The sequence below is a fragment of the Panthera onca genome, chromosome A2, assembly GCF_046562875.1.
Source record: "Panthera onca isolate mPanOnc1 chromosome A2, mPanOnc1 haplotype 2, whole genome shotgun sequence".
NCBI classification, from domain to species: domain Eukaryota; kingdom Metazoa; phylum Chordata; class Mammalia; order Carnivora; family Felidae; genus Panthera; species Panthera onca.
In genome coordinates, this window is record NC_138340.1 from 1,780,059 (window position 1) to 1,803,033 (window position 22,975).

The 22,975-nt window shown below is 53.1% G+C and overlaps 1 protein-coding gene across 2 annotated transcripts in view; it reads right to left on the reverse strand.

Moving 5' to 3' along the window:
• The window catches only part of GNG7 (G protein subunit gamma 7), a 118,105-nt gene that overhangs the window by 89,980 nt on the left and 5,150 nt on the right, over positions 1-22,975 (reverse strand). The window contains exon 1 of one of the 2 annotated variants that reach the window (XM_060629799.3): positions 3,267-3,288. The exons of the other annotated variant lie outside the window; for it this stretch is intronic. The gene's annotated coding sequence lies outside the window, so the exon portion shown is untranslated. Of the gene's footprint in view, positions 1-3,266; positions 3,289-22,975 lie in introns of those variants that run through there. 2 annotated transcript variants of the gene reach the window in all.

The following is a 22,975-nucleotide window of genomic DNA, read 5'->3' on the forward strand; positions in this document are numbered from 1 at the left end:
AACTCAAAAGATGCCGGCTCCCTTTTCTCAGAGTTCAGGGCCATTGTGTTGTCAACCTGGGGCCAGGATGGAGAACCGAAGTCCCCACCATCACCTGCAGGTGGCGCCGCTGCCTCAGTAACGCCCCAGACGCGGCTCGGGAGCTGCTGGAGCGCCCCGCAGAGGCCAGAGGGCGCCTCACTGCTGGGGGCAGCGGGTGGTGAGAAACAAGGGCCCGTCCAATATGCGCCCCCCTACCCGCCCTGGAGAACCCACTCCACTCACTTCAGCCTTGTAGGGGACGTCCACACATACGATCATTCAAGTTTTTATTTCTGACTCAATTAAAGACTCACGAGAAGTTGCAAAACTGTGCCCAGGGGTCCTGGGCACCTGGCACCCAGCTCCAACCGTGCTGGCTCCCTGCACAACCAGGGGCCGTTGTCCAAACCAGGAAACTGACCCATCACTAGGCATTGTTTTCTAAGGCCTTCTTACTGAGGCACGGTCCTCAGGCCACAGAGTTAATTCACACACAACACACAGTTCAGGGCTTTTTACTATTTTCACACTTGTGCAACCATCGCCACAAACAATTTTAGGACTTTTTCATCACCCCTGAAGGAAGCCCCATCCCCATCAGCCATCACCCCTCCCCAGCACCCCCGGCCCCCACGAGCCGCCTCCCTGTCCCTGGATGAGCCTGTTCTGGGCGTTTCACACACGCGGACTCACACCCCGTGTGGCCTCTCGTGTCTGGTTCCCTCCCTGAGCGTCGTGTGTTCGGGGTCCGTCCGCAGGGCGGCGGGGGCGGGCGCCTCGCTGCTGTTCATGGCCAATCATGTGCCCGTGCATGGACGGACACACTGCGTGTACCCCTTCGCTGCTGATGGGCACTTGGGTGTTTCCACCTCCTGGTTGCTGCTGCTATGAATCGTGCTGCTGTGGACATGGGGTCACGACTCCCTTTAAAGATGGTTTCTCACCTCTGCCTTCACACGTGCCAACCGCAAATCTCCCCGTCCCTAGCCCTTCAACGCCAGCCGCTGGCTGTCCTCCAGCCCTGGGACCTCAACTTGAGCACTGAGGCGACCCCCGCAGACAACCAGACCAGCTCGTCCGCGGCCCACGAGACAGGCTGTGAGTGGCACCAGCTGGCGCCTGCCTGTCCCCGTGACCTTCACCCAGGCAAAAATGCTGGGCTTTCACTTTCCCCATCAGGGGGACCCACAGGCCATGCTGAAGGACTAGCAGTGGGATGAAGAGGTGGGACCCTGGTACCCCGGGGCCTGCCGACCCCACACAGACCCACCGGAGGCACTGCCGGGAAGCACAGTCACAGACACCAACAAAGGAAACGCTGGTGGGAAGGGCCACGTGCCGAGGGGGCCGTAAACCACGCTGGAAACAGACACCATTCGTGACTGCGGCCACTGGGGCGCCTGCGTGGGAAGGACTCTCACCTACATTTATCCTGGGCCACAGTTCTTACAACCTGGGACCCCCATCTTGTCCACGTGCTTCTTTTTTCTTTTCTTTTCCTTTAAATTGAGATGTGATCCACCTACTCTAAAAGCCACCCTTTTGGAGTGTCCAATTCAGCGGCTTTTAGGATATCTGCGAGGTTGTACGAACGCTGGGCTAATTGCAGGACGTGGTCGTTACCCCCTGGAGAGACCCCGTGCCCGCCAGCATTGCTAGGATCGTGTGTCCTGGGAGAAGGGAGACCCCGGAGTGCCTGGGTCGCAGTTTACCGCAGGCCGCGGACTCGGCATGTGGTCAGTAACCACTGGGGTTTCCTGTCCCGGTTGGTGCTACGGGAAAGCCTGCAGAGCCCAGAGGACCCAGGGGAGACCAGGCCACCCCCGCAGAGCTGCTCCCTGTGGGCCGGTTCCAGCCCGAGCCTCGCCTGTGAAACGGAACGGGCAGGAACCCCACTGCACGCCTACGGGTCGGGCCCAGGGGCTCAGGGAGCCCCTGTTCTCAGCCGCTGCCGGCAGCTGCGTTATTTACCAACGTGATAAAGGAAGACAAAACCCGCGGATGACAAACCAAAGGCGCGCTGGGTCTTCCACCATTAATTTCCCAGTGGGGTGGTTTCTACTTCCCTCGTAATTCTGGAGGGGCTCCACAGATCTGCAGCCTAGTATCTCCGCACGGTGAGCTGGGACATGGGCAGGGGGACCCTTAGCTCCCACACCTGGAGACCCCAAACTGCCAGAAACAGGGCCGTGAAACTAGGCGTTAGGGGAGACGACAGGCCGACTTCTACTTGAGAGTCTGTGCCCAGCGGGACACACTAGCTCGGGAGCTGCTGCCATGTCCAAGCGCCCCGTGTCCTCCTGGGAAGCAAACCCCGTTTCGGGCAGGACCCTGTTACCGACCTCCTGGGCCGGGGGAGGGGCGAGGCAAAGACTGAACCCGAATGTCAACGAGGACTTTGGTCAACGGTCACGTATTAATATTGGCTCATCGACTGCAACAAATGTGCCCCACTACGGCAAGATGGTGACAACGGGGGAAATGTGGAGGGAGCAGGGGGTATGTGGGAGCTCTATTTTCTGCATTTTTCCATCACCTAACACTACTCTAAAAAGCAGTCTATTAAGAGAAGATCTTGAAGAGACAAATTAGGAGAATTCTGAATTTAGAAAGGAGGAGGGAGGAGGGAGGAGGGAGGAGGGAGGAGGGAGGAGGGAGGAGGGAGGGGGAGGGGGAGGGGGGAGGGGAGAGGGAGCCTGTCTTAGACCAGATGATCGCAAAGTGCTCACATTCACCAGTGATTGCTTCAACGAGCTGTTATGAACCAGACCCACAGAGAAGCTGGGTCAGTCTTGGTCAAATGCATTGCCTACTTTCCCCCCCACCCCTGGAAGCCTCTGCAAGTAATGTAACAATATGATACGGCAAGGATCAGACTCTCCTGACCGCTCAGGCCCGGAAAAACCTACACCAGAGCCATCCTCCCCGCTGCCCCCCACCCCCGCCCCCAGCCCAGGGACCACAGCAGCCCCATGAGTGGATCAGAGAAGAGCCCTAATACAATCAGTCCCAAACCGCCTCCCTCAGATTACTCCCAGATCCCATTTGGTCAACGGAAAGCATATTGTGGCCGGGGATAAGCGGATTTCTGCAAGACGGCACCGAGCGGCACACTACCCGTTCGCTGTCCGTGGTCCCCACGGGGCTCGGAGGGGCTCGCTGTGACACAGCAGCGGAGACCTGAGACTCCTGCCCTCAGCACTGACTCGCCTGACGTCTCCACCTACACCTCTGGCAGCCGTTACCTTTTTCTAATGGTGAGCACTGAACCGCACTGGAGTTTCACTGGAGTTTTCGTTTTCTTGTCTTCCCAGTGTCTATCGACCTGATAATCTGGGGAGACACAAGAGCCCAACGGGGCCCAGGAGATTCAGCAGAACAACAGGGGTGAGAAAAGGAAGCCTTTGGGATTTCGCGAATTACCACAGCGTAAATGCCAGCGCCTCCTTTCTGAAACGGAAGGAAGCCCCTGCCTGTATCCCCTTCCCTGCGAAGCAGGTCTCTCCCTCCACCCCCAGCGCCCCTGACTGTCTGTGGGCGCCATCTTGGGCGTTGTGGGGCATCGAGCGTCACCCCTCAACCCCACCCATGCGATGCCAAGGGCACCCCAGTCGCGATGACCACAAACGTTCTCCAGGCCCCCACCCCCCACCCCAGCGGGGACCCAGCACTCGGCAACAGGCAGATCTTCCCTGCCTGGGCCACAGTTCGCGTCTCCGTCTATGGGAACGGAGTGGGTGGGACCGGGGCGTTGGAGCCCCCTAGCTCCCCACACTGATGCCCGCCCCCCACCCCGCCCCCCCCGCCGCGGGCAGCAGGAGTGCGGGCCTCCAGGGAGGCTCCAGATAGCAATGCAGCCGCTGTCCTTCATGCACTCGTTGCCACAATCACCCCAGCCTTCCCCCGTCACCACAGCAACCATCTAAATATGTCACCCTGACTGATTCTGATTGCAAATGAAGTTGGGGGAAGAGGAGCCTGGGGGAAGGCACCGGTGGGGAGGCATGGGGGGGGGGGATGGGGAACAGGAGGTGAGGCGGCTGGTGGAGGGCTCTGCCAGGACTGGCCCAGATCAGGCGCCATCACACCCCTGATCAGACGGGACACGAGGGCACCGCTCGCTTGACCCCAGGGTTAAAGGCCTCCGGTTGCCAAGCACAAGAAGGCAGCTGGAGTGCCGCTGCCCTTTGATCCCAGGTCCGCGGTGCCTCTGGAGGTCCTCCAGACCCTCCTCCACTTAGCCCACACTGGGGGGGATGGGGGGGTCACCTGCTCCATACCATCTGACCAGGACCGCCGCGGTTTCTTCTGCTGTCACACGTGGTCAGGGACCTGACTCAACTGTTTTCCAAATTATCATCACAGGGTCTCCCCCCACCAACCTCGCACTGCAGACGTTGGGCTGGGTGGTTCTCTGCAGGGCATCCCGGGCGCCGTGGGGGCTGAGCAGCGTCCCTGGCCCCCGTCCCCATCGATGCCAGGAGCCCCCCAGTCATGAGGATCACAGACATCCCCAGACACTGCCCCTTGTCCCAGGGGGCAGTGCCGCTTCCCTGTGCGAGGCAGCGGTCATCAAACCCACACCGCCTGGAACTGTAGTATATGGGGGGACAGGCAACTGATTTAGGAGACGACCAATTTCCAACAGAAAAAAAAAAAGAAAGAAAACAAAATGTGTAAAAACAGATTTCTTTTTCCACTCGAAATTAAACTAACTACACCGAGTCCCATGGAAGGGGGGTGGTGGGGACATATATCCTTATATCTGAGAGGCAGCATTGCCAAACACTGTCTGTCCTGACTTCACGGCTTATGGACTCTTCTGTGCCTCAGTTTCTGAATCTGTAGCATAGAGATGATGGGAGCACCTACCCCGTGAGTGTTTTTCAGATTTAATAGCTGAACATATATAAGCTGCTTATATCAGTGCCCGACACTGTTAATAGTATATAACTGCTTTAGGGGTGCCTGGGCGTCTCAGTCGGTTAAGCATCTGACTCTTGATTTCGGCTCAGGTCGTGATCTCACGGTTCATGGGTTCGAGCCTCACATCAGGCTCCACAACGACAGCACGGAGCCTGCTTGGGGTTCTCTCTCTCCCTCTCTCAAAATAAATAAACGTTAAAAAAAAAGAACTTCCTTATTATATGATACGTATCGCAGAGTAAGTTACACGCCACAACTTCTCCATTACTCAGGACTTGTGTGATCTGCTTTGTTGACAAGACCAGGGTCCAGCAAACTCTTCCCGGGAAGGGCCAGAAGGTCACTATTTTTGGCTTTGTGGGTCAGGTGGTCTTTGTCACTACTACTCGCTCGACGTGGCTGCGGGAGACAAATAGTTGCGGTCACGTGCCAATAAAACTTTATTTACAGGGGCACCTGGGGGGCTCAGTCGGTAACGTGTGCGACTTCGGCTCAGGTCATGCTCTCACCATTCAAGAGTTTGAGCCCCATGTCAGGGCTCTGTGCTGACAGTTCAGAGACTGCTTTGGATTCTGTGTCTCGCTCACTCTCTGCCCCTCCCCCACTCACACTCTGTGTGTGTGTGTGTGTGTGTGTGTGTGTGTGTGTGTGTGTGTGTATGTCTCAAAGATAAATAAACATTATAAAAAAAAAACCCTTCATTTACAAAAGCAGGAGGCCTGGATTCAGCCCACAGGCTGTAGTTTGTGACCCCCGGAACAGAAGTCAGTCTATTAAAACACAGCACTAGGGGCGCCTAGGTGGCTCCCTCAGTTAAGCATCCAACTCTGGCTCAGGTCATGATCTCAAGGTGAGTTCGAGCCCCGTGTTGGGCTCTGTGCTGACGGCTCAGAGCCTGGAGCCTGCTTCGGATTCTGTGTCTCCCTCTCTCTTTACCCCTACCCCCCTCACACTCTGTCTCTCTCTCTCTCAAAAATAAATAAACATTAAAAACAGGTTTTTGTTTTTTTTTTTAACATGGCACTATTTTAGCCACAAATTATCATATCCAGGCGCCACCACAGAGAGACCATGGCCATCTCATCCTGAAGCTAGACCCTGGGTCACGTGGAAAAGCTCCACGCTGCCCCTGACCGTCACCCAGCAAAATTACCTCCAACCATCCTGCCACACAAAACACCCACAACCACAGAGGGGCCACTTCCGCTGCTGCCCGGAAGGTCACCTTGAAAAAAATCCATCACCCGACTTTCTAGTAAATGCCTCGTCTTCATCGGTGGGCTAGCAAACCTTGGCTGCAAAGGGCGCCCTAAACGTCTAGGTCTGGTGAATGAAATCGCCACCGGTGATGCCCTTGATGACCGCCGCCCCCCTCCCCCCGCCACCGCCCAGTGGGACAGGGTTCCTGCACACGGAAAGTCTGAGAAGCCGCCACAGCCCAGTGGGGCTGTGTCATGTGGGGGTCCTGGATGAAGTTCTGGGGCAGAAAAAGATGATTAGGGGGAAAGCAGAGAAGTCCAAAGTATGGAGCGCAGTTAATAATGACATAGGAATACCGGCCTATTGACTGTGACAGGTGCACTCCGCTGATGGAAGGTGTTGGCCAAAGGGGCCCCGGCTGTGGGCTGCGTGGGAACTCTGTACTGCCTTCCCACTTCCTCTGAGGATCTGAAACTATTCTAAAGTGAAAGTTTACTGAACAAGAGAAGAGAAGAGTGACGACAGGCAATTAGCCGTTGATGCTAGGAGCACTGAGTCCCTGTGACAGCGTCTAATAATGACACGATTATATAAAACCTAGAAGAGAAAGACGCTAAAAACAGGATATGCTAATCGACAAGGGAAGTTTGCTCTTCTGACAGGAAGGGGGGAGGAGGGGAGAAGGTGGCTGAGCGGGGCCCCGGGTCCTGCTGGAGCAAGGCTCTGAGACATCTCCGGCACACCCGGGCGACAGGGCACATTCACTCAGGGGGCCGTGGCGTCCAGCAGCACTCAAGCAAGGCCTGCCGAGTCTGCAGCCAGTGCCCGGGCCCGGAGGAGGGCAAAGGTTTTATGGATGGAGAATTCTGGAAAATAAGAGGGAAGCTGTGGGCCAAAGAAAGAAAGAAAGACAACTAACAACTAATATGGGATCCTGGTCTTTGCACGTTACCCTATTAGATACTTCCATCTACACCGGGGTCTCTCCCCTCCAGCCCCACAGACATTCAGAACCACTTCATTCTCTGGGGGCGTCCCAGGCACTGGGGGGGGGGGGGGCTGAGAAGCACCCCTGGCCCCACCCCCTCCGTCCCAGGAGCATCCCCAGTCATGACAACCACATGACCAGTGCCCCCTGTGGGGCAAAATCACCCCAGATGAGAACTACTGTCCTACAATACCTAACAATCTAGTTACAACCCCTAAGAATAATTATCCTTGCTCTACAGATGGGGAAACGGAGGCTCAGAGAGGAGATGAAACCAGCCTGAGGTCACCAAGCTAGAGAAGAAGGGGACAGTCATGAGTGTCGAACACCTCTTCTAACAAGGAGAGGCCTCTGAACTGGGAAGGAGGCAGCGCTGACCTATCAGAGACCCGAGACCAAATCTGGCCCACCACTTGCTTTGTAAATAAAGTTTTATTCAAACACGGCCATGCCCCTTCACTTATACACCATCCAAGGCACAGCTGCACCTCCAAAGGCAGAACCCGGCAACTGCAGCCTCTGGCCTGTAAAGCTGAAAACACTCACCCTCTGGCCCTTTACAGAAAGTCTGTTGACGCCTCACAGGGAGACCCTCCACCACCACTCCAAGGCCCCGCAGTCTAAGTGCCCAGGGAATATGCTGTTGAAGAGATACAGACAACACAGGCAGCCTCCCCGGAGGGGAAGCACGTCTGGCCTGGTTCTGCCCGGTTCTGGCCAAGGAGGCCCGCCCTGTGTTCTCCTCCTGCGCCAGAAGGGGATCTGCCCCTCCCCATCCGCCTTCCAGGGAGCGCGTGTCATTGTGGGTGTGCGGGGACTGTCGGGTGAGTGGCAGCTGGCAGCACGCCAGCCCGTGTGCCTCGGAGGCCCCGGTGTGTGGGCTGTGCTGTCACCTCGACCCTGCTCTCGCGTGGGACGGAGCGGAGGCTTCTGCTCCGAGCTGTGGTGTTTGCCTGACTCCGTGGGTCAGCCCTGCAGCCTCGAGAGGGTAAAACGTGCTGAGTGAGGACGAGCCCAGCTCATCTTCCGGGGGCTCCAGCTGCCTCGGCACAGCTCTGGGCCCTGGTGCTGGGACCCACAGAATGTTCTGGAATCTGAAGGTCACCTCGCTCCATGTTTTCCGCCCCCAGCACTGGGGGCGGGTCATGCTCTGGGGGAGGGGGTGTCCTAAACACTCTGGGGGCTGAGCAGGACCCCTGGATCCACCCACCCGAAGCCGGGACCACTCCAGTCATGACAGCGAAAAATGTCCCCAGATTTTGGCCGGTGGTAAATATGGAAACTGCTCGCTCTGTAAAAGGACTTGCTGGGTGTTCATGCTGGACTCGACTCCACCAGAGGCTGAACCAGGGGAGCTCAGGGGCCCCACGAAACCAAAACTCCAGTGCAGCGCCCCCGACATCTTGAGACATTCTGCGCCCGACAAGTTCCAAACACGCGATCTGGTCGGTCCTTGTTTTCTGTAGCTTGCATACTTCCGGATCTGGTCCTCACCGACCCTACACACTTCTCAGGGCGGCCGTAACAAGTGACCGCAGACCAGGTGGCTTAAAACCACAGGGACTTGTCTCCCAGCGCTGGAGGCCAGAAGCCCACGACCCAGGAGTGGCCAACGATGATGACTCTGGAGTGGGAGGCCCAAGGCCACCCCTCCTTCTGCCCCAGATGCCAGTGGCTCTGAGCCCCACATGGCCGGAGTGGCCAGCCGTGTCCTTCAGATGAACCACAATATGTGCCCAGGTAACCTTCACTCCCCTACATTCCAACATGCTTTTCTGACTCACGGCCACCTCCTGGGGGACTGTGTTTGGGAACGAGCAGTGCACGAGGACATTCCTCCACGAGGGTGCAAGGCCACAGTGGCGGGGGCGGGGGGAGCTTGCCACGTTCTAGTGGCCCATCCTGGGGTCACAAGAGGGAGGTGGGCCCCAGGGCAGGCAGGTGGTGACGATGGGGGTCCTGGCTCGCTGGACGGGGGCACCTCTTCCAGCCCAGCTCTGTCACCGCACGGGAAGTGGCCTGATGTCATCAGCTCTCCCAAGTTTCCTGAGGAGCTGGGAGCTCTTTTATTATAAAATCTCCAGATTTTTCAATGTTGGGAATAATTCAAAGTTTAAAACCACTGGGTTTGGTTCAGCCAGAGATCAAGGTCAACACCAAGAACGGTAAGCCCTGTGGACAGCATGTGTCCCTCTGTGTGTTCTTACCCCAAAACCACAACCCTCGTCTGACTGGGAGAAAACACCAGACAAACCCAGATGGGGGGTGTTCTGTAAGACTCCTGCCCTGTCCTCTGCACGACTGTCCAGGCATAAAAGACAAGGAAAGTCAGAGAAACCGTCTCAGCCCAGAGAAGCCTTAAGGAGACGTGACAACTAATGCCATGTGGGGTCCTGGGGCAGAAAAGAGACGTTTTCTGGGAAATGGGAAATAATAAGGAAATCCAAACGAAGTACGGACTTGAGCTGATCATAACGTATTGATACTGGATCAATAATTGTGACAAATGCACCACGCTAACGTAAGATGCCAATACCAGGGCGTGGGCCACGTGGGAACTCTCTGCACTGTCTTTGCAACTTTTCTGCAAATTCAAAACTACGCCAGGTAACTTTATTTTAAAGACTGGTTTGCAAACTGCAACCCAGGCGCGTTGCTGTAACATTCCACAGGATGTTCACGACGGCCTTATATTTTGCTGTGGAAGGCCCGATTTGTCTTCCAGGCTCAGTGGGCTTGTTCTCAAAAGTGACCATCAGAGAAATATAAATATATAGCCATGAACATGTTTTTAGAAATTAAAAAGCTGCTGGGATGGCCAAGCTCCCAGGCATGTGGACAGGGTTTAATCTATGAACCAGCACACCCAGGACCCAGGTAGGAGAGCAATGACACAAATAGAAGGTGGTGGAGCCCCTTGGGGGGCACGAGCCCAGCCCTCAACGGTGCAGAGGGGCACAGAGGTCCCTGGCCTCCCAGCAGCCTCTCAGCCAAGGAGGGCCTCGAAACCACATCAGTGGACACCACTCCCAGGTGGTATCAGTGACCACAGCTGCTGTCTGAGCTGGGGCTCTGAGGATCTTGATGACTTCACCCTCATGTCAATATGGCTACAAGATCGGGAACCACTCCCTTTCTATCTCAGTTGAGGAAAAAAGCTGTGTTTGTTTGTTTGCTTGTTTTTAAGCTACACAAAACCTAAAACACTGCCCAAAGCCAGTGAAAGGGATGGAAGAGTTCAAACTGAGGTTTAACGCCAAAGCTCACAAAGGGAGAGATGCCTTACGACCTGGTGGATCTCCCGTGGAGACATTCAATGTCTGGAGATGTTGGAGGTACTCCTGGCATGGAAGGGGTGTGGCCAGGGATGCTGCTCAATCCCTACAGTACCCAGGATGGCCCATAAACGATGACCCAGCCCCAATGTCCATAGTGCCAAAGACGTGAGCCCTTGATGGACAGGGAAGGAGTAATAGTTTATCATACACCCAGACCTATATGTGCTAACACTGTAGGAGATCCAAGACATTGGTAAGTACCAAGAACTACAGACAAGTACATCAACTAGCACAAGCCATCTGAGTTACAACATTTTCTTGAAAAGATACATTTGTACACGTACCTGTATATGCAAAGGGAAAAAAATTCTAGAAGAAAACACCACCAGAACTATTAACAGTTACAATGGTGAGGAGGACTGAGGGGTGGGAGGTTAATTCTTTGTTTTATGTCCTTATATATAATTTGAAATTTTATTTACCATGAGCATAATTGATAGTTCAAAAATTAATTCTACTAACTGGGGATATGATTATATTAATTACCTAGCCCAAAATGTCAACAGTGCCTCGACTGAGAAACCCAGATGAATGGCAAATATAATTTAAAGAAATGACCACTGAAGCAGTGATGTGTTAAAGATTACCTCCCCAGAGAAAGGAGGCAGAGAAACAGGAAACATGAGAAAGACTCATGATTAAGAGGGAAAAACAAAGGCAACCATCAATGGAGACCAATATGTAAGACAGAATGAGTCAGTCACAGTTGGGGATAAGAGATGGCATCCAAGATATGAAATCAAACAAAGTAGCAGCTATGGACTACCCCACAGGAAACACGAGGATCAATTTCAATTCAAGTGCACAGCCCAACCCATGCTTTAAAGACTGTTCCATGGAGATGGATTCTATGTGGACCTGACCTCTAGGAATCTGCTTCCCAGAAGGCAGCGGTACAGTCACATGCAGTCAATGAACAGGCTATCCCACACAAAGAAGGAACCTAGTGCCCCCCACAAAAAGCAGACACCGTACAGAACACCTCCACACATAATTTACTGGGTGTTGGCCACAAGCTTTCTAGAAAAGCAAACTTGAAGATTTTAGCTCTGAGCTTTTGGCCTCAAAAATAGCTTCTAAATTATAAAGGGAAAAATCTAGGTATTTTTCCCTCTGCCATTTTTATTTAACATTCTATCATTGGCATTTTCTAAGTATTCTTTGAAAACAATTTTCTAATGGCTGCCCATATATTTACATTGAGTTAATAATATACCATAAGTGATGTACCAATTTCCTTACTATTGAGTATGTAGACTGTTCCCAATTTCTGCTTTATAAATAATGCTAAAGTGAACATCTTTATGCCTGTCTCTAATTACTTTCTTAGTATACGTTCTTAGAGACGGCATTATGGGATTAGAGAGCATTAAATATTTTTAAGATTTTTAAAAACACACTACTAAGTTATTGTTGAAAAAGATTACTCCATTTTATACTATCTTTCTGTCCACACCCTCATCAACACTGGTATCATTGTTTATTACTCCTCACCTACTTTAAAGGTGAAAAATAGACTCTTCTTGGGTGTTGTTGTTTTTTGTTTTTTGTTTCTGCAATAAAGTTTTTACTTTGGAATATTTTTAGATATGCTGGAGAGTTGTAAGATAATACAGACAGTTCCTATATATCACTCACCTAGCTTCTCTTAAAAGTTGACAACTCACATAATCAGGGTGCATTTGTCACAACCAAGACATCAACATTGCTACGTTACTGTTAACCAAACCCCAGTTTATTCAGATTTCACTGGTTTTTCCACTAATGGCCCTCTTCTGTTCTAGGATGCCATTAGGATGCCACAGTACATTTATCACACTTTCTACCTGTGGTCCCTAATCCTTAGAACCACCTTATAAACTAAGGCTTAACATCTCCATTGTGCTGATAAGATAAGGCTTTGGAGAGGTTAAGTGACTTGGCCAAGTCACACAGCTGGTGAACAGCCGGTCCAGATGCAAGCCACACATGAGAGATTCCGGATCTAGAAACACCATGAGCACGCCTCCCTCTCTCTCATCCCGTCCTCACCTCCTCCGAGCATGCAAAGCCTGGTCTCTAATTCCCCACTAACAAACCAGGTGATCCAAGCAAGGTGATACAAGTTGGGTAATCAACCAACATGACAGAATTAAGTCATTTATTCTCCCCTTCCAATAGCCACTCTGGGAAACTATTTCAAAGCAATATGCCATCTCATGACATCTCTGGATGCATCCTCAGAAATCACCTTTGGAAGGAGAAAAGACTCTTCTACCTGAGAAATACAGTCCTAGGACTTGGCAATGAATCTCCCATTCAACCAAAATTGAGCCCTTCCTGTTGGACCACTGACCTTACTCACCACTGAGTGACCTCTGGCTGGGTGGGAGGCACTCTGAGATGGTTCCCTAGTGATCCCCAACTCCTGGTACTCATGCCTTGTGTCAGGACCTGCCCCTGAGTGTGGGCAGGACCTGTGCTTGTTCCTAACCTCTAGAATATGGCACAGGTGATGGGACGTCACTTCCACGATTATCCGACGTGACAAAGTAACTTCCATCTTGCTAGCAGACCTCCCCCTTTGCTGCTGTGATAAAGCAGGTTGCCTACCAACCAGCAGCTAAAAAACTGAGCGTGGCCTCCAGGCAAAAGCCAAGAAGAACTCAACCATGCCAGCAGCCGCGTGAGTGGGCTTGGATGTACAGTCTTCTTTCCCAGTTAAGTCTACAGCCCGGGCTGGCAATTTGATTGCAGCGTGAGAAACGCTGAGCAGAAGACCTAGCTACGCTGTACCCAGATCCCTGCCCTCAACCCCCGGAAACTGGGAGACAATAAACGTGTGGTTTCCAGCCACTAAGTTTGTAGTGATTTGTTATGCAGCATCAGCAGACAAATACAAGGTGTCTCTACCCAAAAGATGAAAGATGAAATTTATTTGAAACCTACAAACCTGTATAGCTGAAGTATACAAGAGCAGCACAGCCCGCCCTTGAAGGCACTCACAACTCGAATTGACTGCTCGAGGTGCACATTCTCCCAAGGTGACTGAGAATGTGGAGGACACCTGCTTTGATGGGAGATCTGGGGGTGGTGAAGAAAACACAGATTTCCCTAGCGGACGCTCATAATTCAGATTCCTGCGCTCAACAGCATCTACTCCGTCAGGCGGTTTTTCTGCATTACGGAGTTCGAAAGCTGTTCTGTTGTATATCATCAAAAAGAAAAACTGATTCAGGAAATAACACTATACATTATATATATATATATCTCGTACTACTTTTCTTAAAACAGAGCTGCTGTAACGCCTCCCCCTCTGGCTGAGACTAGAATAGATAAAAATCCAGATTTTTACACACTTGGGATTGGTAATGTTTTAACACATGGGAAATGCTATGGGGTTGCAAACTGCTTTATATTCTTCAAACATATTTGCAACCGTGCCAACCAGCCTAACAGTTGGATGTGTTCGTAAATGAACCAAAACACATCACGTTCTTGGGGACAGACGCACAGTGGAGACTGAAGGGTCTCTCTGCCCCCAGAGGGGCCTAATTAAACCCCCGAACCATCACAGAAAGTGGGGGTGTGGCTTCCGTGAGACACCCGGGTTCGGGGAACATGAAGGGACAGTGCTATGGCCAAGTTCGGTGTTATCCAATGAAAACCTGCAACTGCAAAGACCAGGAAATGCAGGCCAGCAAGGAGGAGGGGGTGTTGCTCAGAGGTAAAAGCAGGGAACATCATTTACCAAACCAGGCTGGTTCGAGACCAGAAAGATCAGGTTGCATGGCCCCTCTCATGAGGACAGCTCTGAAGGACAGCCATGACCTAAATCGGTTCATGTGTGGGTCTCGATGCGTAAAGAACTGCCAGGAAAGCAGTTCCCCAGGGTCCTACAGGGCACAAAAGACAAACACGAAAACCGTGTTATTCCTTGCACATGGTTCTCAATGGGAGAAGTGGGACAATTCTGCCCCCGGGGGACGTGAGGCAATGTCTGGGGACATCTGTGGTTGTCACGATGGGGGAGCTCCTGGCATCGAAGGGGTGGGGCCAGGGATGGCTGCTGTGCCCCCACAGAGAGTGACCTGCCCCGATGTCAGGAGGGCGGGGCTGGGGGTGGGCGGTGGGGGACCCTGCCGGGTCTGGCCCTCAGATCTAAAGGGACTCCTTCATCTTTATTACAGAGCCAAATCTGTGTCATCACCACAGAGGGGAAAACGGCCACTTAATTACATTTCCATATGGGCCACCGAGAGTTTCCTTAGGGAGGCTGGTCGGGAGCATCACCTGGAGACCGGACTCCACGGTGCATCTCCAGAGCCGTCTAAGCCCAGCTGTCTAAGCCCCAAGTGTCACTCCATCAACTGGATGTCCCAGAGCAGCCTCAAATCTCAAACACGTTTTCTCTGGGTTTGATCCCTTTACAAACAAATAGGGGCGATCCTGCCACCGTGTCGGCAGGGGCGGGCCTAATTCCACCCTTGGTTGGGTCCATGCCTGTGGTGGTGGCTGGGGAATGACGACGGCGGCACAGACAGAAGGCTATGTTAGCACACAGCAGAACAACAGCCCAAACAGAACAGCGATCACTACAGGCGGGTCACCGGCTCGCACACCATCCCATAACTTAGAACGATCATGGGTGATGATTCCTGTTCCTTTTTGCCCACAAGGAGACAGAAGCAGGGAAGGTCTAATCACACAGGGAGAAAGTCATCCAGGGTGAGCAGGAATTCCAACCCGCAGCCCCACCATGCCACAACGCCCTCCACATTCCAGAAGGTTCCAGAAAGTTCCATAATCCCCAACATCTCACCTACCTACTTTACTCCCTGGGTCCCTCTTCCTCAAAGGGGGACAGAACTTTCAGCAGTGCCACATCTTACTCACTGATTTCTCCCAGAGACCCAGGAGCACCTTTCTGCCTTCCTGTGGCCGGTCAGGGCCGGGCCTGGCGAGACCTAACTCAAGGGTGTGACTGCTTAGCAGACCCAGACGCAGAGGAATTCACGCCCTTGTGGTGGACTCACAAGGACATTACTTAAAATGAGAACACGCCTGTGATCACAGCCCTACAGGGCTTGACCTAAGGCAGGGGAGGGGAGGGCTCTCCGAGGAAAACAGGGCTGTTCCCCCAAGGCCCATTAAGGACGTCAGTGGTCAAAATATGACCACTTAGACCAAGAGATATTTTGTAGGGAGGGGCAGTTGGTAAAATACGCATAATATAAAACTTACAATTGTAACCCAGGTGTATATTCCAAAGGCATCTAGTATATTTACACAGTTGTGCAATCATCACCTCTATCTAGTTCTGGAACATTCCATTTCCCCAAAAATAAACCCCGTCCCTCTTAGCAGTGAGATGAGCCTGTTCTGGACGTTTCACACACGCGGACTCACACCCCGTGTGGCCTCTCGTGTCTGGTTCCCTCCCTGAGCGTCGTGTGTTCAGGGTCTGTCCTCAGGGCGGTGGGTGCAGGCACCTCACTCCTGCTTGCGGCCGAGGGACACGCGTGTGCGCGGTGAACACGTTCATCTGTGGATGTGGACACGTTGTGTATCCATTCATCCATGGATGGGCATTAAGTTGCTTCCACTTTTCAGCTGTCGTGAACCTCACTACTGTGAATATGTGTGTGCAGGTTTTAGTGTGGACGTATGCTCTAGTTTCTTCGGGATGGATACCCAGGAGTGGAATCATTTGGTCAGATGGAAACTCCATGGGTAACTTTTTTTTTGAGAGAGAGAGAAAGAGAGAGAGAGAGACAGGGAGAGAGGAGTCGGGGGTTGAATACGAGCAGGGGAGAGGGGCAGAGGGAGAGAGAATCTTAAGCAGGTGCCACACCCAGTGTAGAGCCCAATGTGGGGCTTGAACTCACGACCCTGAGATCAAGACCCGAGTTTGTCGCTCAACCGACTGAGCCACCCAGGTGCTCTGACACCAAAATGTTTTAATACTAGGAAACAGGTGCCCCAGAGCCGGCTTCACATACACAATTCCATGGCTGGAAGGAAGTGTGGCTGGTCCAACCCTGAGACATACAAATCCTGGGCAAAAGGCAGTCGATACAATCAGGAACATTCTCAAGGAAGAGCTACGAAGTGAGGGAGCCCGGGGGCTGGGGTCCTTCCTGGCTAAGCACTCATTCTGAACCTCAGGTGACTCCTCTGAAGATTGGCCCTCAGAAGGGCATCTCAGGGAGTTGGGTAGAAGCCACCACACACGGTGTTAAATGGGAGACAAGGGTGGCCAGGAAGTCACCTTGACCGGGAGCAGGAGGACGGGGACGGAGAGGGTGAGACAGACAAACCAAGGAAAACTAAAGCTCAGTCTAAAGAAAACTGGGCCAGGCCCCCTATCGACTGCAGACAGAGTGGCCGGGAGTCCGGCAGGCCCAGAGCGCTGGTGGTGGGAGAACAGCGGACGCAGGGGCGGGTGGAGAGCAGGGCCAGGGGAAGACGTGGCTCCGGGAGGGGCGGGCTGGCAGGGAGCAGGCGGAGGACCCAGTGCAGAGGGCATTCCAGGCCAGGGAGACAGGAGCGAGACCCCAGGGGCGGGAGGGAGAAAAAAAATCAACCGTGCTGAGAAAGCCGCCTGGGGCAGGCTGGCGCAGGGTCCTGCCACGGACCAGGATGGAGCCCACGAGCAAGCGAGCGAACGAAAGAACGAACAAACGGGATCAGCCAGAGCAGAGGCACTCGCATCCTCCCAGAGCCCCCAGGGCTGAGCTGTGAAAGAAGCAGCAAATGGGCAAAAGTCCCGCCAGGCACAGAAGCACGAAGTCAATAAGTTTAATAACAGGGGATGGGCCCCACGATGCCACCCCCTGGCCATCCACCCCGGACTGAAAGCATCTGTCTGCACAAACGTCTGCACACACACGTTCACAGCATCACAAGTCACAACAGCAAAGAGCGAAAGCAGCCCACGTGCCCATAGTGGATGCAGGGGTAAAGACAATGTGGTCACAGAACGGAATGTTATTCGGCCATAAAATACAAACGTGGCCCGACCCCAAGCACAAAACGCTCAGGGAGGGAATCGGACGCGAGAAGTCACATGGTGTGTGTGATCCCACGCATGTGAAACGTCTAGAACAGGCTGGGATGGGAAGGGGGCTCGTGGGGGCTGGGGGAGGAGTGGGGAGTCAGTGCTTTATGGGGACAGAGTCTCAGTCTGGGGAGATGGAAAGTTCTGGAGATGGACGGCAGGGGTGGCTGCACGACAGTGTGCCTGTGCTTGATGTCGCTGAGCCGTGTGCTTGGAAGTGGTCCCAATGGCGAGCCGGATGTTACGGGTGCCCAAACCGAAGTGGGCCCAGGGAACGGGGTGGGACGCCGGTGCTGCACTGAGCAGAGACAGACACGTAAACGGGGACGATGTGTGATGTGTGACAGATGCTCCCATCCATGGTGACAGCCACAGCTGACAGGTCCCCTCCCCCCCGGAGGCAGGGAGCATGGCAGGGGATGGCCGTACACCCAGCACCTGGCATCATCCCGCGGCTGGTTGGCTGAGCATCGTGAGGCCACAGAGGAAGAGGCCTCAGTGCGGCCAGACCACGCAGCGCTGCAGGCGGCGGGACAGGCGGCTGGAGGGAATCCCGCCCTTCCCTCGGGGGGCCCCCACTGCTGCCCAGCTCTGCCTCCAAAGGACCCACAAACACCTCCCTACAAAACAGCCTGCTTTGGGGCGCCTGGGTGGCTCAGTCGGTTGAGCGTCTGACTTCAGCTCCGGTCGTGATCTCACGGTCTGTGAGTTCGAGCCCCATGTCGGGCTCTGTGCTGACAGCCCGGAGCCTGTTTCAGATTCGGTGTCTCCCTCTCTCTCTGACCCTCCCCTGCTCATGCTCTGTCTCTCTCTGTCTCAAAAATAAATAAACATTAAGAAATTAAAAAAAAAAAAAAAAACCAGCCTGCTTTCCAGCAATCTTTCGCTTCCCTGGGCGCTGCATTCACAGGTGGACGGAGACCCACCGTGTCCCTTTGGGAGGCAGGTGGTAGGGTGGGGAGGGTAGGAACGTGGGCGCCGGCAGACGGTTCCGGGCCTTGGCCGCGAGTGTCCCAACTCTGCCCCCCAACCGAAAGCTCCCCCTACTTTTGGTAACACGTGGCATCTACGCAGGGCTGGGATGGACACTCTGTCACCAGCACTGGGACCCATCCACGCTCCTCACCAACACAGGGGGTTGGGACGGGTGGGACCCGTGCGTCTCAGGTCGGAAGGGGGACGGTTCTCCCCAACACCCTGCAGTCTCTGCGGCCACAACGTGGAAGATGGTGATTTTCCAACTCCCCAGACTATCTCCAGTGCGGGGGTGGTGGAACCGGGAGAAAGTGAACGTCGCAGGCTGCGAAGACAGACCACAAAGCTGGCAGGACAGGGGATGGGGAACCCAGCAGGGAGAGCAAAGGCAGGTGTCCCCGCCCCGGGCTCCTCTCTGCAGAAGGAAGGGAGGGTGAGAAGAGACTAATCCAGGGCTCTGAGCACCCGGTGGGTAGGCAAACACTGCTTGTGACAGGTGGCCAAGGTCAACACCGTCAGTGATGTCATGTGGGTGGCAGAGACCCCTGGTGGGATGTGACAAGAAGGGCACCTCACCACTGTGTGTTCTACCCCCAAACCCGTAACCCCTGGTCTGATCACAAGGAAACATGAGACAAACCCAGGTTGGGGGTCGTGGTGAAAAAATCCCTAACCATGGGGCGCCTGGGTGGCTCAGTCCGTTGAGCGCCAGACTTCGGCTCAGGTCACGGTCTCGTGCTTCGAGGGTTCAAGCGCTGCGTAGGGCTCTGCTGACAGCTCAGAGCCTGGAGCCTGCTTCCGATTCCGTGTCTCCCTCTCTCTCTGCCCCACCCCTGCTTGTGCTCTGTCTCTCTCGCTCTCAAAAATAAATAAACATAAAAAAAAAAAATCCCTAACCAGGTGTCCTCAAGACCGTCCAGGCATAAAAGACAAGGGGTGTCAGAGAGGCTGTCACAGCCCAGAGGGGCCCAGTGTCATGTGAGGCCCTGGATGGGGTCCTGGGACAGGAAAGGACATTAGAGGAAACGTAGTGACGTGCACGCGAAGCACAGGCCTTGAAGAGCAGCAACACAGACACATTCACCTCCAAGGGTGGCAGGCACTAGGTAGGGGAGGTGCGGATGTTAGCTAGCACGGGGGTGCCCTGCACTGCCTTCGTGACTTGTCTATACACCAAAAACTAGCCCAAAGTTGACATTCTATCAAAGAAAAAAAAAAAAACAAAAAAAACAGGTCTCAGAACTCAGGGCACGATCTTTTTCAGAGGCTCCCTCAGAGACTTCCCCGATCCCCGTGCCCCACTTCTCAGCCAGGGGAAGGGGAGCAGAGAGGGGCAGGGACCTGGTCAATTTAGGATCGAGAGGCAAGGCTGGGACTGAGATTCTGTAACCCTGGTCCCCCCGTCCTTCTGAGCCCCAATACAGGTGTCTGAAGCTTGTGAACAGAGTGGACATCCCTTCGTTTTCTTTACACAGAGCTGAGAGCCTCCTGGAACCCTTCAGTGCCACACAGACGCAGAGGGAGAGAGAAGAAAGACAGGCGCCGACCCGTTTCTCAAACAATAAGGAATGCCCGGCCTGCCCACAAAGCCCCCCGCCCCATTTCCTCCCATCACCTCTCGTTGCCAAATGAAATAACCGTACATTCCCAAAGCAGCGGTTGGCCAAAAGACAGACGAAAGCAAACCAAAACAAACCTTCCACTTCTCACCCTGGCCTCAAATATTTTAAAACTCAGCCTCCCTGAAGAATTCACGGCTTGTCTGTGCTCAACCTAAAGAGAAAAGCATTTCTAAGTCGAGTGGGTGTCAAACACAGAATCGTCCTTGGCTGCAGGCGGTGAAATTCACCGTGACCCACTGGGTTTTCAAACGGGGGCTCGGGGCAAACTGTCACTCCTGGACATCGTTCTAAATGACACCCATCGCCTGACATCAAAACAGTCCGTCTGAATGTGCATTTGGAAGACCACTGTGTTGCCCTTTTTACTTTTGTTTACCTGATAGGCTTTCTCGATTTATCACTAAAAGCCACGAGCAGGAGACATTTATATGCAGTGTTACACTCGGGCGTCTTTAAGTAACATGATAATGAATGTCACTGGCATTTTCAAATGGGATCTATTTGGAGCTATCAGATGTCATAGTTCATCAAATCTAAGATCCCATTATCTCTAAAATCGGCTGTTGTGTGTCGTGACCCTAAAGAAATTAAATGATCAGCCTCCCTCAGTACGGGCACCATGCGAGGGGGGAAAAAAAAAATCACCCTGTGCATTTGTCCCCAGATCATTAACCTCTGCTCAGCCAGGAGGCTGCGGGGGTACAAGAGCCCAAGGACAGCGGCAGAGGCAGCTCTCTGAAGTCGAGCGTCACTTGCTCTCCCAAGGGCAGGGCTAAATCGAAAGGATAAAGCTGGACTATGAAACCCCCAAGTTCAAGTCCCAGCACTGCCGTGAGCCCAGGAGACCCGGCCGATTCCTCGTCTGTAAATCACACAGGTTAGTCTGGCAGGGCTGGCAAACCTCTTCTGTAGGGGCCAGAGAATCGGTATCACGTGGTCTCATATGTTGTAGCCTGAAAGCCACCGCAGGCAACTTGTCAACGAATGTGTACGTCTCTGTGACAATAAAACTTTATTGATGGACACTGGAACTTGAATTCTATACAGCTTTCATACATCAGGACAAATTATGTTTGTCTTGATTTTTGTAACCACTTCAAATGTAAAAACCATTCTCAGCCTAAGGGCCACATAAAAAAACAGATGATGAGGGGCGCCTGGGTGGCTCAGTCGGTTAAGCGTCCGACTTCGGTTCAGGTCACGATCTCACGGTTCGAGGGTTTGAGCCCCATGTCGGGATCTGTGCTGACATCTCAGAGCCTGGAGCCTGCTTCGGATTCTGGGTCTCTCTCTGTGTGCCTCCCCTGCTTGTGCTCTGTCCCTTTCTCTCAACAATAAATGAATGTTAAAACAACAACAACAGACAGTGAGCTGGATTTGGCCCGAGGGGCACGGCTTGCCATCCCCTGGACTGGACAGTCTAGGGGGTCCTTCCAGAACTGATTTTCTGAGACCCTCGATCCTCATTTTCAATCAGCAGATACTTCAATAGCTCTAACAACGACCCACAACGTGTCCAAACGCTAAGCTACATTCATGTGCCTGGAGAGGTCTCATTTTCTCCTAAAATTTCCCCTGTTCCCGTCCTACACCTGTGACATCTCGCATGTGGTACCGAGCACCTGAAATGTGGCTGATCCTGAGAGTCACAAATCTGCAAGTGCAGAATCCATACCAGATTTTGAAAACTTGATACAAGAGAGTGAAAGCAGCTTGATCATACCTTCTTTATGTTGATTACATGTTGAAATGTTAGTATTTTGCATACCGCGAGTTACATAAAACATATCATTAAGATTATTTTCACCTATTTGGCCTTTTTGAACGTGGCTGGCCGAATGGTTCCAATTACCAACACAGGGTGGGATCATGTTTCTAGAATCCTGTTTGTTTGTTTCAGTTTATACCGTTTCACAAAGTTTTTTTTTTTTAATGTTGATTTATTTTTTGAGGGAGAGACAGAGTGCGAGTAGGGGAGGGGCAGAGAGAGGGAGACACAGAATCGGAAGCAGGCTCCGGGCTCCGAGCTGTCGGCACAGAGCCCGACATGGGGCTTGAACTCACGAACCGTGAGATCATGACCAGGGCTGAAGCTGGATGCTCAACCAACTGAGCCACCCGGATGACCCTCTAGAATCCTGTTTCTATTCAACGGAACAGTTTCTTGGAGTAGAGAGTATAGAAGAATAATTCGCAGAAGACTCCATAGGCTACAGGGCTACATCTTTCCCAAAAGGTACTCAAGGTTACTGTGCTATTCTTATCCCTTTGCCCATAAAAGCAAAATAGTGTGTGTGTGGCGGCGGGGGGGCGGGGGATGAATCGGTGGGGCACAGGGGATGTTTTAGGGCAGTGAAACCACTCCGTGTGGGACCCGAATGGCGGATACGTGTCTTTATGAATCAGCCCAAACCTACACTACACCACCAACAGTGAGCCTATGGACACGGCTGTAGGCTCAGCACCTGTAACAAATGCCCCATCTCACGGGGAACTTTGATAGTATGGGAGCCTGCTGGGGGGTGGGGGCCAAGGGGGACACAGAAAATCCTTCCGCTCAAATTGGTTGTGGACCTAAAACTGCTCTAAAAAATAAAGTCTATTTTTTAAAAAAAAAAAAGCCCCAATGTGCCTTTTTACTTTAACCTGATCACAGATTCATAAAATCATCGCTCAGCCCAATGGGTCCCAACCAGCGGGGATTTCCCCTGGGGACACTGGGTGATGTCTGCGGACATCTGCGGTGATCGTGATGGGGGTGCTCCTGGCCTCGAGGGGGTGGGGTCAGGGATGCTGGAGGACGTCCTATGGAGAACAACCTGACCCAAATGTCAGCAGTGCCAAAGGGGAGACCCTGAGGGAAATG